This window comes from Castor canadensis, chromosome 9 (genome assembly GCF_047511655.1).
Source record: "Castor canadensis chromosome 9, mCasCan1.hap1v2, whole genome shotgun sequence".
NCBI lineage: Eukaryota > Metazoa > Chordata > Mammalia > Rodentia > Castoridae > Castor > Castor canadensis.
Window position 1 is genome coordinate 153,550,361 of NC_133394.1, and position 15,601 is coordinate 153,565,961.

Consider the following 15,601-nt stretch of genomic DNA (forward strand, 5'->3'; position numbering starts at 1 on the left):
GACAATCTGGGGGGCAGTTCCCAGAAGAATTAGAGGCATGATTGGAGCTGTGGGGTCAAGGACCAGGCCCCATGAGTGCTGGGTCAGGGGAAGCCTCCTAGAGGAGGGACCCAGGTCTGATGGAGAAGGAAGAATTAGCCGGAATGGAGGTAGGGTGAGAGAGTCACAGGCTGGACAGGAACTCAGGGCGAGTTGCATCACAGAGCTGGCAGGAACCCATTAGCAATAAGGCAGGCAGGTGGGGGGAGTCTGAGGATGGAGATGAGAACCACCAGGAGACAACAGGGAGCCAGCCACTCTCTAGGATGTGCCACCCCTTACTGGACAGATGGAAGGACAGCTAAGGCCTGAGCTGGGGGCTACAGTCAGACCTGCTCCTTGCTCCTGCCCCACCAAGAGCCCCATACTTCTAAGTACAGCAGGGGTAGAAGTGAGCAGAGGGCCACACCCAGCCTGGCTCCTGGCCCAAGTCCCAAACCCAGGTCCAGCGCTGTGATGCTGTAAGGATAACAACCCAGATATGGGCTGCTGGAGAGATCCTCATGCAGGACAGACCCATGATGGACCCTCTTCCAACTATGTCCTCTGCAGAGGCTGAGGTCCTAGACTTCTCTGTGACCTCTGCAGGCCCCTCATCTCTGGGCCTGTTTCTCCACGTGCCTTTGCCTTCCCATCTCCTGATGCATCACTTCATCCCTGTAGCACACAACATGTTCCTGAAAACAGAAGAACCCCATAATGGTGACTCAATGACTGTCACCCTGAGCTGGTAACCATGGAGATGACCTCACACCCGCATCCACGCAGGGAGATACATGCGTTGCTACTCTAACTTCCTGCCCCTTGGGCTGTTGCCCAAGTTCCAGGCTGGAGGACCTCCCACCAGGCCAGACACAGGGCGCTTACCAGACACGGGGCACTTACCAGACACAGGGCACTTACCAGGGCTGGTGGGAGCCAGCCAGTGGGGCTGGGCATGGGGCCAACAGTCAGCCTGATGAAGGACAAAGAGCTTTCTTAGGGTTCTTGGGTGCCTCAGTTTGCTCAGAAGTGAGGCAAGTACCCAGCACAGTGGTGCTATCTGCAGCGGGCCACAGGGCCAGGGCTGGCCCTGCCCTGGCACCTCACACCTCACAGCCCCTGCCTCATCTCCGGCTCACAACCCAACAGGCTGGCCCTGCAGGCATCTGCACCCAACCGATGAGGAGACTGAGACTGACGGAGGAACACATTTACTTGGCCCACAGCTAGAGACATCACTTCCCACACCCAGGGCCCTGTGCCCACTCTGGTGCCTGCCTGCAGAAGCAGCTCAGGTGCTGAGTGGGCTGGGGGGCGGGGGATCATCTTTCAGGCTCAGGGAAGAAGCGTGGGGGCACCCCACTGGGGGAAAGGTCAAGCTCTCAAAGTAAGATGTTTTGATCAGCCAGTCCCACAGCCAGCCTAGAGCCCAGCCACGAGACTCCCCCGACCCTCGCCTTCTATCAGTCTTCGATCCTTGTCTTGGGTGATGCAGGGGGTGTGTCTAAGGGCACAGCCCTGCTCAGAGCCACATGGTACAGGGACTGAATGGTAGCCCCTAAAAGATACAGCCATGTCCTAATCCCTGGAACTCATGGATATGAGCTTATTTGGAAAAGGGGTCTTGTTTACGGTCATACAACCTGAACACACCCAATTTTGTCTGGAAAAGGGGTCTTAGCAGGTGTAGTTAAGGTTTTCATCCTGGATTGGCCAGTGAGTCCTAAATCCAATGACAAACATCTCTAGATGACATAACCTTGGAGTCGACCATGTAGGACAGAAGAGCCTGGAGTGACAGAGCCACAAGCCAAGAGAGCCACGGATGCCACCCAACACCAGAAAGTGCAGCAGACACGTAAGGACCCTCCCTCGAGTCTCCAGAGGAAATGCAGCTTTGCTGACACCTTGGCTTTGGACTTGTGGTGTCCAGACAGCGAGAGCAAACTTCTGCCTTTCCCTGTGTGTGGAGCCCCTCTGTCAGGGCAGCCCCAGGAAATGAGTCCACACTGCCAGGTCCTTTGTGCAGCAGGCTTCCCCTTTAGTCTGACCCCACTTCCTGGCATGCTCCATCAGGAATGGCCTGGTTCTGCAACACCATATCCAGCTGGACAGGGGACCCCTGAGCTGGACTCCCTGATGTCACAGCCCCCGGAGGCCTGGCTCACTGTCTTCTGCCCCTCTTGGGCATTGGGTCACCAGCCCAGCACACCATACCTGGCCCATACCCCCACCTCCGTGCGTCCTGCCCTGGGCCAGTGACCTGGGGCCTGCTGTGCAGGACCATTTCACCCTACTCCTAGTACCACAATCTCCTTTAGTTGAGAAATGAAAGCATCCTCATTCTTTGAGAACAGAATCTTCTAGAACCTTGTCCCCTTCTCTGAAATCTCCACATCAGTGGCACAACCCTCCACCTACACTCCCCATGGGCCTGGGTCACATTGCATCCCCAGGCTATACACAAGGCCACACCTCTGACGTGGCTGTAACCAGCACATCCTTCAGAGCTCAGAAAGCATGACTCAGAGCTAATCTGAGCAACAATGAGAGTCTTTCAAAGAACTGATGTCTGGTGTGACTATAGCCAAGGCCCATCCCTGCTGCAGGACCACTGCTGGGCAAGACAAGCCACCAGACAGCACTGGGCCAGTGTGCCAGTCTACCCACTGAGAAACGGAGAAAAGCCAAAACATAAGAGTCAGCCAGCGTCCCCAAAAGACGCAGTGTGTTGGGGATCACAGGGCCACCTAGGTGAAGGAAGGAGGCCGTTTAGTTGCTCCTGTGTCCAAGGGCAAATGGAATTAAGAGAAGTACAGACAGAGGTCTGGTGCACATGACTGTCCACATGGTGTCTGGGCATCCAAGGGCAGGGCCCAACCTGGGGCAGGGGTGGGTTTTATGCTCTGGGAAACTGTCCCCAAAGGTAATTCACAATGTTCACACATCCCTGGATGCCCCAGCAGTGCCTTCCTTTCCCAGGCCCAGTGTCTCTGTCCCTAGCAAGTGTGCCCAGGCTGGGCTATGGCATGTCTTCAAGCCGAGGGCCTGCTGAGCACGAGATCTGGGAATCCTGGAGCCCTCCACACTCAGTGCAGAGCCCTGGCATGGCCAGGAAGGGGCAGCACATTGGTTGTGGGCAGCATGGTAGGGTCTGGGTTCCAGGCTGGTGGTCAGTATGGTGAGGGTGGGTGGGGCTGGGGACAGAGAGGAAAGCCACATCTCAGGGCAGCACAGGTTGGCGTGCTGCCTGCCTGCCTGCCTGCCTGCCTGGGCCACTCTCCTGCCTCAAGCCACAAGCCAGCAGAGGCGTTTCAGGATTCACACTTCAGTTCATCACAAACACCGACAAGTTTCCACCTTTTAATTGCTTGAGAAAGAATTCTCCAGAGTGCTGACTGTGGGCCAGCTCCACCCCCGAGTTCCTGGCTCCTCGCCCACAGTTGCACAGTTGCTGCCTAAACAAAGGGGCTCGCCGCCCCCCCCCGCCCCCCCCCCAGCCAGCCCTAGGCTCTGAGATTGGCAGTTGGTCCTGGTCCTGCCTGACCCATGGCTCCCCTGCAAGAGGACCCTGGTGGGCAGGATGTTACAGTGGCTAGAGAACAGGCTTCACTGGGGACAGGCCTGGCTCCTTTTAGACTTGTGGCCCACTTTGAGCTTCAGGTTCCTCATCTGAGGAGTGCAGCCAACAGCTTACGTGTGGACCACCTGCCATGGCAGTAGGATGGCTTACTCTGGAGGCCCCTGGGCACTGGGCTTCCACTGGTAGCACTGTCAACAGTCTTGTTAGGAAGGGAGGCAATGCTAAAGGCATGTTCTCAAAACACCCTCTCTCAACGTCTTCTCCTCATGCCCCTCTTGTCAGTCTGGCCAGCAGACAGTCCTCTCCCGCCACAGGAGGTGCCACCCTGAGCCACATACCCAGTGTTGGAATTCCACAGAACATACCACACTCCTTTCCATCTCTGTCCCTTTGCCCAGCAGTGCCCTCCACCAGAGTGCCACCCTCCTGAGTCCCACTGCCGCCTCTGAAGTCCCCTGTCCTGACCACTCTCCCACTGCCAGGACCCCACACAGTTCCTCACAAAGTCACCCCAGTCCCCCTCCCCACCCCCACTGGCTACTGCCCCTCCCCCAGTGTCAGCACTTGAGGACAGGGACCTCTGTGAGTCTGTGCACTGAGAGACCCCACACAGTAGCAGATATGACACAGGCACCAGGTCCATCCTACAGCATGGGCAGGCCTCCTGCACACCCTGACAGCTGGTGCCCTGCTCCCCACAGCTCTCAGCTCACAGGGCTCACTTGCCAAATGAAACCCTTCACCTCACCCCGAGTACACCCACTTCTTTACCTCACAGGGACCTTGTCTGCCTGTGGGAGGCCCCTGCAGGGTTCTGCAGCCACAGAACAGGCATTGGGCTTCCCTGGGGTGACCGCTCCTGTTTGCAGTGTCTACATAGACAAAGCAAGGTGACACTAGGCTGGGACAGTGCACCCTTACACCCAAGCCTGAGCTTGCTGCCATTACCTTCAGGGACAAAAGGGATGTGGCTGGGTGCAAAATTTGTCAGGCACCTTTGTCAGGAAGCCTGGAAGAAGCCCGAAGTCTCCTCCCAAGTCAAGGTCAAGCTGACGCCCGCTGCACAAGGAAGCGCAGAGGATGGAACTTCCCCAATCCAGCCTGCTCCTTCTCTCCCATCCCAGCAGCTGAGGGAGCAGACACAGCCACCAACCAGACCCTCCTGGGACACCTGCCTCACAGGCACTTGCTGAGGCAGACTCCCCACTTGCAGAGGCCAAGGCTCAGGGGTCACAAAGCTGGGGGATGTCTTCCTGCCCACAGTCACTTCTGGGACAAGAGAACCAGCTCCTGGGATCCCCTTCATGTCCTAAGGGTGCTAGCTCTGTGGCTCCCTAGGTTGCCAGCTGTCAAAGTGGGCATGCTGCTCTCCTGATGAGGACATTGAGGCTGGCCTGAAAGCCACATGGCCCCAGCCAGGCACACCAGACATTTCTTGCCAAGTCTGGCTCTGAGCGGTCAAGAAGAAGGAGCAACCCCAGAGCTGCCCTTGGAAGGACACTGGATCCCACCTGGGCAGAAAACCCACAAGTCCGTGAGGACAACAGCGCTGAGCCCTGGTTGCTGTGGAGGAACAGGGCTCTGGGCAGGAGACCAGCAGGCTAGTGCTCACTCCAGGCCTCAGTTTCCCCCTTGGTAGCTGGGGCAGTCCCAGGAGTTTTCAGGCCCTGCAGAAGGAGTCCTCATGGCTGCAGCAACATGAATGAAGCAGCCACAGGCAGTGTCCCTGACAGACAAGGATGCCCCATCTCTCCTGCACCCAAGGTTACCCCAACCCCTGAGTTCTGGTATCAAGGACAGAGGGAGGTAGTCACAGCACTGCGGCCTGTGGGCGAACTCTATATTCTGCACCCCAGGATCCAAGCTGCCATTACCCTCCTTCTGGGGCTCCTGATTTGCTGTGGAAGCAGCCACCTCTGACTCACATCCTTGTGACATCTGTTCCACTAGACAGGGTGACACATCAGCCAGCATCCTGGGAGAAATCTTCCGTATGAATTAGCCAAGCAACAAGATTACACTGAGATCATCTCAGCAAGGGGACAGCTTGCGCAAAGCCCCTGGGTCAGAGCAAAACAAGGCACGCAGCTTCAGACATGAGGAACAGAAGTGGGGCCACGTGAGAGCTGCTTGTCAAGGCCTCATGCCCAGCTGAAGTGGATGGGCAAGCGCCTGAGCTCAGGCACCACACAAGCATGGGCTCAGTTTTGCCCTCTTGCGCTGGACACTGACACAAGTCATTTCACCCCCAAGCCTTGCCTCCTCACTCCAGCGGGCGTGCTGGTGATAGTGCTCTGAGGACTGACCCAGATGGCTCACAAGGGCTCTGCCACAACACTAGGCCCAGCACTGGTGTCAGGGTCCTTGGGGTTAAGGGCACCTTGCTTAAGGTAGATCCCAGCACCAGGTCACAGGCGCAAGGATGGGACACACGGGCCAGGAAGCTCATGTTGGCAGGGAAGGGTGGGCAGAGAGACCTGGCCCCATTGCTCCCTGCCAGATAGCAGGGGTCAGCCTTGGCACACTGCATGAGCACTTGCTATCCCCTGGTGCCCAGCCAGGCCAGTTGTACAAGCCCTGGTAGTCCCTGGTAGGCCACCAGGGACTCTAGCCTCAACCCTTGTGGCCAGCAGTGGCCTTAGCTGTCTGTTTGTTTCTTTTACTCATCACTCTGATAATTTTCACATCATGGTGGCCTCCTTCAAGTCACACAAAACCATAAGGCTCTTCAGACCTGTATGTGCTCAGTCTGGGGCACTTTACAGTGGGTGAGCACTGGGGCCAGGGTCACCAGGCATGGCCCCAATCTCAGCTCCGCCATGCACTGTAAGGGGCTCCTGTCAAGAATCACAGTTCACCATCTGTCCAGCAAGTGCCCTGGCCGCTGTCCACCCTGCCATAGGCCGGAACCACCTAGGCTGAGTCAGCAGACAGTGGCGCCCTTCCCTCCTTCCACTCTGCAGGTTACCGTTAGGACGTCTGTCTTAATCCATTGGGTTTCCCCTTTTCTTCCCTTATATCAATGTCTTATATCTGCTTTCAAGCATGCTTTTTTCGTCACTGCTATTGAAGAATTTGTAATTGGGTTTATTTTATTCCATCATTTTCTGCTGATAATCACTTTTTATTCCTTAGTAATTTTTTTCCTGGTACTAAGGCTAGAACCCAGGGTCTTGTATGTGCCGGGCAAGTGCTCTACACTGAACTAGTTTCAGGTCCAATTTTTTTTTTTTTCTTTTGGATACAGGTTTCACTGTGTTTCCCTGGCTGGCCCCAAATTCCTGGGTATAAAGCGTTCCTCTTGCCTCAGGCTCCCAAGTACCTGAGACTACAGGAGTGCACCACCACGCCTGGCTATTACTCAATAAAATTTAGGTTTTGTTTCTAGATTGTCTTCTCTCACTGGTGTCCTCCTGAGGTTACCCCCAGACCACCAGAGGGAGAACAGGCCAGCCTCTGCCTAGGCTGCGATGGGCAGGAGGCTAGGGCGCTGACTACAGCCATCTCTAGGTCCGGGTCTCTGGCTGGACAGAGGCAGGGGGAGACAAACCAGCCAGGGGGAGGAAGTCAGGGGGAGCACAGGAAGAGGTGTTGAGAGGGGCCAAAAGTAGGAAGGAGGAGCAGAGCAGACCAGACCCCAGCTTGGGGAACCGAGAACAGCCTGTTCCTCCTCAGCCTGGGAACCCCAGGACCTCCCAGGCCTGGGCGGTGGACATGACTCATGGCCAGCTGCTGGCTCCTGTTCTTGCCCCTCAACATGGGCCTGCGGGGGGTCAGGCTGACCTGGAAATTCCCGGGCACCCTCACACTGCTCCATTGTTCAGAGGCCCAGGGAGAATGAGGGTCTGGCAGCAGGCCCTGGTTGGTGGGAAAGAAGCCCAGCCCTCTGTCTCCTCCCGGAAGTCTGGGCCTTGTCCCTGGCGGTCAGGATAGGAGGGGGCAGGTCCACCCATTGTACCAGCCATCTGCCCTACCCCCTTTCCCAGGCCTGCTGTACCCCACTCCTTCCTTGAGCCAGACTGTCTCGGCTGCACAGAGGCAGCTCTCAAAGGTGACTGGGCTCGGAGTCAGGGCTCAGTCCCTGGCACTCTACACCCTGGACACCTGTCATGCTGTCCCTGGCCTCCTTGTGCAGTCCCTACCCACAGACTCCCACCTGGCCTTCTGCCCCAGGTCAAGTCACCCTAAACCCCTCTGAAGCCCCATGGTCAGGCTAGGTGACAGTGCTCTCAGGGTCCTCGGGCAGCATGGAAGGACAGAGCCCAGGGGGCAGAAAGTGAGTGCCTCTGGGGGCTGCTTATTTCCCACTGCTCCCTGGGGACAGCTCTCCAGACCTGTCCCTTCCTCAGAGAGGTGGGTGTGTCCAGTCAGGCTCCCTGACCCTGCAACTTCAGACCCATGTAGATACCGACACCTGGGCTCTGCCTCTGCCCAGCCTCTCCGCACCTACCCCTGGTGTGGGAGCCCCAGAAGACTCCATCAGACCCCACTCCAGGAGACTGCCCACCTAGTGGGATCCTAATTAATGCTCAAATTGAGACTCCCAGCAGTCAGGTGGCTTCCGATGATTGGCAATGCCTGAACCCACACCCCTGAGTGCCCATGGGCACAATTTCAAGGGTGCTGTGGGGACACAGCTTCGAGGGTTTGTCAAGTGTGTCCCCCTGGGAGACAACCACTGGCCATGCTGCTGGGCAGCCAGAAAGCCCAGGAAACAGGATTTGGGCAGTGGGGAGAGGGAAGTTGGGCCAGGAGCAGAGTCAGAAACACAAGGGCACAATGTTACCCCACTCTCACCAGAGTCTCTCTCCATCCTATCCCCATGGCCCCTGGTTGTCTGACCTCCACACACCTAAGCCTCTCTCAGGCCTCACTATGCCAGCTTCTCTCTGTCTGCCTTTCAAACTCCTTCCCCTCAGGCCCACTATGCAGGGGTGGGCCTCTTGGGGAGGCCTCCAGATCCCCCAGAGTGAGCTTTGACAATACAAACTGATCCCTTGGGACCCTCCATGCCCTCATCACCCTCCCCCTGCTCCCCCACAAGCACCCCTCCTTTCTCCCTGCCTCAGTCTGGGGCCTGCTGTTCCCACCCCAAGGAAGCCCCAGGATAGGCACCCTACATGGTAGCTCATCCTCCATCCTTGTGTGCTGTCCCTCAAGGGGTTGGGCTGGGGTCTGCAGTGGGTGTCCCTCTGCCTCTCAGGACTCCTCTCCTGGAATGGCTGCTAGTGGGAGGGACCGGGGTCTTAGGGCAGGGCAACTGGTACAGAGCCCAGAGGGGGCCCTTGCTCAATCCTCTTCCTCCCCTGGCAGCTTCCTATCCCCAAAGTGGGCATGGCCACCCCCAACCAGAGCACTTCACCCTCCTGCTCACATCTTCAGGAAACTGAAAAGACTGACTTCAGAGAGTCCCTTGCCCTACAAGGCAGGCAAACCTTCTGGATGCCAGGCAATAAGTTGGGGGCTCAGGGATGGACTCTGCCCCTCCCCTACCTTATATCCAGTTATCCAGTGTATGGGGCCACAGTGTATGGGGCCAGGCCCAGGCTCCAGAGCAGCCTTCTCAGGTCAGGTCCCATACCTCCATAGCAGCTGGAAGGGAAGAGCTCAGCTCTAGACAGGACTCAAAGGCAAGTTACTCCACAGGCTTCTGCCTCCATGGCTCTACCCCAAGCAGAACTCCCTTTCCCGTGTGCAAGGAGCCCATTGGGGCACTGGGAGTTCCAGCCCTGGCTCATGCCAGGATTAAAGTGCTGGAATGAGGTCCCTCTGCACCACTGGTGGAATTGAAATGACAGGGAATGGCGGTCGGGGCAGGTATTTGTGGGGAAAGGAGGCCAGCTGAGGATACACACAAAGTCCTGAGACAGGGTGGGTGCAGAGCAGTTGTGGGCTGAACGTCGTCATCAGCTCTGGTCAGCAGGGAGGCCTCCATGGCCTGAGGCCAACTCTGGAGGCTCTGAGGCCCTGAACTGCATCCAGCGTTCTGTGGGTCACTACTATGTATCTGCTCCCAGCAAATGGGTGGACCCTCCCTCACCCTCACACACCCCATGAGGCTGGACTTCTTATCCCTGTTCTGCACAGAGAAGGTAAGGACATCAGGTCACACAGCATGAACTGGAGGAGTCATCTAAGCCTCCTAGCTCCAGGTGGACACCTCTGCATTCCCAGAGGTTTCAGACCACAGAGGTGACAGCAGCAAAAAGTCACTTACTGTCCACAATGAGGGGACTCGATCCTCTGCCCTGCCATGGTCAAACCCACCCAACTATGTGTTGACCTGCCTGCCAGGGCCAGGCCTAACCATCAAGGGAGTTGGCTGGAATGAGTGCCAGTCACCCACTCCTCTGAAAAGCATCTCACATAGGAAGGGAGGAAGCAGCCAGGGCCAGGCAGACGAGATAAGTGCCAAGGTTCCTGGCATACCTCCCCAGCGTGGGGTCACGTTCCCCACACCTGTCCACTCAGAGCTCCATGGCCAGCTCTTTCAGATCCTTCTCCACTGCTCGCTCTACTAATGGTTGCAAATCCCACCTTTTGCTGGGTCCTGCCCTGGACACAGGCTTTTTGTGACTCAGCACCCAGGAGCTCTCTACAGTAGGTGACTTGGAGGAGGCCAGGCTGACGTCAATCCTGACACCAGTACACATCTTTTGAGAGGAGCAGCCACAGAGAGAGGAAACGCTTCAATTTAGGATGTGGCCACATGGCTTGGGCAGTTGTTTTCCCCACCAGAAAAGAATCCCCTATCTGTCTATCTGTGCTGCTGCTGGGGCCACTGAGACCAGGCCCAGTCGTGGTTGGGTCCCCGCTGCCAGATGGCAAGGTAGTGGTGGCAGCTGGAGACCTCTGTGTGAGGGGCTGTGATAGAAACCAGAGGAACTTCCTGCAAGGACACAGCACAACAACCTGCTATTATCTGATGGGAAACTCCGCCAACCTCAGTGGCACAGCTTCCAGGATGGAGCACATTTGTCTCCAGTACTCAGTGGACAGTTAAACACAGATTGGGAGAGTGGCCAGCCAACTTCAAAGCTTCAGCATGCAGAACTGCCCAGCTCAGGAGGGAGAGACTGGAAGGCTCCATCATCCTCACCCGTCCTGTACAGAGTCTTATGGGTACTGACAGGCCAGCCACTCAGGGCCCTATGCCTAATGAGCTCCCAGTAAGGAGGGGGGATAGAGCACCGACCAGGCTCAGAGGAGGCACACAGCGTGGGGCTGGAGTTGGGTAAGGAGTGGCCATAGAAAGTCCCTGGAGCTCTAATGCACACTATATGTCTTTAATAAAAAATTGCTCTGAAGCTGAGTGTCAGTGGCTCACACCTGCAATCCTAGCTATTCAGGAGGCAAAGACAAGGAGGATCACAGTTTGAAGCCAGTCCAGGCAAATAGTTCCTGAGACTGTATCTTGAAAAAAACTCATCACAAAATAGGGCTGTCAGAGTGGCTCAAAATGCAGGCCCTGAGTTCAAACCCCAGCACCACACAAAAAAAAATTGCTCTGGGGGAAAAAGTGGCAAAGTGGGCTGGACAGGAGAGGCTGGGCTGCTACCTATGAGCATCTGCCAACAAGTCTCGCCCTCTGGTTGGTGGGCCTGTAGAGTCCTATGGCCCAGGTCTGGCTCTAGGCCTGATACGCAGGACACCCAGCATGTATTGAAGGGTTACAGGGGTGGGACAGCAGTTTTCTGAAGGGAGGTCACTACTGTTCCAGACGTAGGAGCTGGGGGGAGATGGCAGTGTGGACTGTAGGTGTTACTCTAGACCCCCAAGGCTACGAGACAAAGCCAAGGCCCACCTAGCAGCCAGGCCCCACACCAACCTTGGCCTCTTCCCATCCTGGTTAGGATAGCCCTGAGGGATGGGTACTTGGCAGTCCCCTCACCTGCTGGGACTGGAGCCTGGGGTGTAGTGCCACATGGTCCTCCAGTGCCACAGAATGGCATCACTAGATTACAACGCCCAATTCTGGGCTGGAGAAACTCCCTAAAATGGAGCGGCTGTCCATGCAGGGTTGTGGGGAGGGTCCCTAGCCCAGGCCTGAGGAGATGGTCTCATGGGGCTTCTTGAGACCTATGGCACCCACAATGAGGAGCTCCTTGACAGCATCTCATTTAATCATCGTGATGAGCCCATGAGCTAGACTGAGCTGACCCCATTTCACAAGGAAGGCATGGCAGCCCAGAGACATGGGCTTCTCCGGAGGCTTGGCTTCCTCTGGCTCCTGGAAAAGGCTCTGTTCTTCACACGCACGCCCCGGGAAGCATGCCTGAACTGACTTAGCCCCTGGTAGTGAGGGAGCCCACCCCAGGTCATGGCAAGCACACTGCCAGCCTGGCAGCCCTTGGGCCAAGCGACCTCGCCTCCCTCTGCAGGCTTAAGCAGGCAAACACCCCACTCCCCACCCAGCCGCCTAGGGCAGTGGACCGCCCCACCCAGGCTCAGCGGGTGTGCAGTAAACATCTGATTCATAAGGAGGCAGAGAGCACTTCTTGGAATCAGAGTCTGGCTACAGGGGATGGGGGTGTGGGTGCCCTGCCAGCCCCTCGGGGCCCACTGACCTCCCAGCCACTGTCCTAGTGGCCAAGCCAATACTTTTCCCAGAGGCCACGTGGCAGGGGTCAATCAGTTATATTTGGTTGGAACCTGCCATGGTTGACCCACATAGGCTGCAGGATAGCCACCTCTAGCTCCTAAGACCAATGATTTCAGTCTGGGCAGCGATGGGTCAAACAGGGGCTGACCACTCTGGTGGCTTTGGGGCTGGAACCTCAGAAGTCACATTGCTTGTGGAGAAGGAAGGAGGCGGAGAGGGCAGCTGGGCACCCTCATCCCCTCCCAGGAGCCCAAACCTCCTTGAGTGCCACGAGGTTCGTCACCCTGAATCCAGGCTGCAACTATGCTGCCCTTTCATTTCATGTGTGTCACCCCTGGAGTTTAGGGCCAGCTGGAGCCTGGCACTGAGCCCAAGTGTAGCAGTGTAGCCCAGGTCCAGGGCTTTATTGCACAGAACACCGAGCATCCGGAAGTGAAATTTACCTGGCAGACTAAGAGCTCCTGGACCATGGAGGGAGACAGGTACGTTACACTGGGCTTCATCCCATCTGCCCTCTGGGCACAGGCAGTGGGGCAGAGAAGAAGATAGCAGCTGAGCTTGGAACACTTCACACATCCCTCTGAGCTCACACATGGGACTTTCCCTAGCCTTTTGCCCAGACAGGGTCACTAGAGGGACCCAGAAGACCTAAGGAGAGGACTCCAAGGTTTGGAGGTTTCCTTCATGCCTTCAACACACCTGGCATTCCCAGGCCACTCTAGTCACCTGACTTGCCACCCTTCTGGGTCAGCCTTTGGCTGGCCTGTCCCTATCTCTGTGGCTCTCTGCCTGGCTCAGAGTCCTCCTCTTGACAGCAACCCTAGCTTTCCCTGGCCCTCAGACCACCCACCTCCCTACCCGCCGCTACCCATACTCAGGCTGTCCAGTGCCAGCCAAGCCACCTGGGATTATAAAAGAGCAACACCATGCCCAGGGCCACTGACCAGCCAGCCAACCAGCGAGGAGAGGACAGGGTCTGCTAGCCATTGACCATTGGTGTCCCCACAATGGGGCTTTGAGAACAGAGCCCAGGAGGTCCCAGGCAGCTCCCCAACACCAGCCACTCCTGATAGACACAGGTCTTTGCGCAGGAGACCAGTTTGGACAGAAACCTGGGAGCCTGCTCTTAGCCCCAGGCCTCTCCAAACCTAGCCCTGCCCCCTCCCCAACCCAAGCAGAGGTAGCCCAACTGACCCCGTCTGGCCAGGAAACACAGCCTTCCTGAGGACCAGCGATTCCTTGTCCCTGCATTCTGTACCACCACACACCAGCGGCCCTTGGACTCTCACAACCACCCTGGAGGTAGAAAGTGGTTCACTACCCTCATTTTACGCAGACAAGGCAACAAAGGCTCAGCAGGAGGAGATTCCTGGCAAAGATCATGCAGCTGGGAAGTGATGACATCTGGATTAGAACCCAGGACCCCAGACTGAGTTTATGCTCTTCCTCTGGCCTCCCTGGACCATAGCTGGCCATTTAGAATTCTAGCTCTCCCAGGTTCCCATCTGTAAGCTTGCGTGTGTGTATCCGTATGGGGATGTGGTTGTTGGAGGCTGACTCAGCACCTTACTTCCTCTGTCCATGAGGACAGGAAGGGCCAACGCAGGCCTGAAGTCCACCCTCCCCCATGTCTCTCAGGCTGGCCTTCTTGGTGGGCTCTCCTTGACTCTGTAGGCCTCGGGGACTCCCCCAAAAGGCCAGGTCCCCTGTCAGCACTGCTGGCCCAGCTCATCAATTCCTGTCTGTTCTTCTGGTCTGCCCCCTCTGCCAAAGTATGCCCAACACAGAGCTGGATGGGGGGTGTGGATAGGGAGATGGACAGAGTTCTCATTTCCTAGAACCCCAACCCCAGGTCCTAGTCCTGTCACACAGGAGGCCAGCCCCAACTCTGGTACTTCAGAACTCGAGCCAGCAAGAGCAGGCACTCACCCAAGTCACATGGAAGGGGCACTGGGCTGATCTGAACCCAGAGTCCTGCTCCCAGCCCAGGAGCCTGCACATTCATCATTACAGCAGCCCGGCTGTGAGTATCCCTGCAAGGTCTCAGCTTGTCCACAAGGAAACCCAAGAGGTCCTACACTGAGCAGTGGCCCCAGGCCAGGCCCACTTCTCAGGGGCCCTGACTGTGGATGCCCCATTAGGAAGCACAGTTGTCAACAGGGTCAATGGATAAGCAAAAGGAGGCACAGAGAGGGGGCAGGAGATGATCAGGATTAGGCCAGGTGACAGAAGGACCAGGCTCCAACAGGGCTCAGCCTCTCTCAACACCCCCCGAGGAAGCCAAGGCTTGTTGCAGCAGGACAGCTGCTGCCCGCCAACTCTCCCATCCACTGTGCCACCCTTTCTGAGATTCACTGCTCCGCGTAAGAGCCGCAAACTCCCTACACCCCCGGGGTTAGCAGTCACTCACACTTCAGCGTGACTCACCACCACTATAGGTGACTTTCCAATTTCGGGGAGCAGATGAGGGAAGGAAAGTTTGGATTACGGGAAGGTTTTGGAAACTCCGCCCCGGGTGGGTCGTGTAACCCGGGTCCAGCAGCGATTACCAGAGAAGCGGAGGAACGCGGGACTCGGGCAGTGCCCGCGGTGCCCAGGTCGGCGCTGCGCCGCCCCGCGCCCCGCGCGCGCCCGAGCTGACCGCCCGCTCCCACCCCACGGCGGGACTCGATCCCCGAGACCCAGGCAGCCGGGTGGACGCGACTGAGTCCCGCACGTCCATTTTTCAGACCCGAGACCCGTGCGGTGCCTTACCTGCCGAACTTTGCTCCCGGCCCCAGGGCCCTGCGCGCGGGAGGCGGTTCCCCGCTTCGCCGCCCGCCTCTGCAGCCAGCGCGGCCCGGGGCAAGGCGCTCAGGCCCCGCCCCCTGCCCAGACCACGCCCCGATCCTGGCCCCGCCCTCCAGGTGCCCGCCCTGCCCCCCCCCCGTCCCGCCTCCCTAGCTCAGGCCACGCCCCCGATCCTGGCCCTGCCCTGTTGCCAGCCACCAGTCTGGCTTCTTCACCCAGGCCCTCCGCAGACCAAGGTTGGCGTGGAGCGGGTACACGGACCTCATGGTAGGGGAGCCCCTCCATATCCATGCCCCCGCCCCAGGAGAAGGCGGGCACTGGCCGTGGGTCTGATCCCAGCACACAGTACTTGCTAAGTGCAGGTGAGTGACAGAGCTGACTGGCAGAGTGTCTTCCTCCTGTGGGTCCGCGCCATGACAGCCTCCCCCTGCCTCCCTCTTGGGATCCTGTGGCCCTGGCTGGAGAAGGCGTTGTCTGACCCCTCAACCCTGTGATCCTGACCCTGCAGCATCCTCACTGGTCACACCCCTGCCCAGTGTGTCTGACTCAGGAACTGGGTCACCGTCTGGTGGTCGAGGAGGGCTTGCCGGGACCACTGGAAACTT

At 57.7% G+C, this 15,601-nt stretch overlaps 1 protein-coding gene across 2 annotated transcripts in view; it reads right to left on the reverse strand.

Annotated features, from left to right (window-relative positions):
* Sh3bp2 (SH3 domain binding protein 2) overlaps positions 1 to 15,077 on the reverse strand; it is a 34,858-nt gene extending 19,781 nt beyond the window's left edge. Inside the window, exon 1 of one of the 2 annotated variants that reach the window (XM_020162737.2) lies at positions 14,961 to 15,077. The gene's annotated coding sequence lies outside the window, so the exon portion shown is untranslated. Of the gene's footprint in view, positions 1 to 9,097; positions 14,835 to 14,960 lie in introns of those variants that run through there. The other variant, XM_074042736.1, reaches the window with a different exon arrangement.
* Between the last annotated feature and the right edge of the window lie 524 nt (positions 15,078 to 15,601).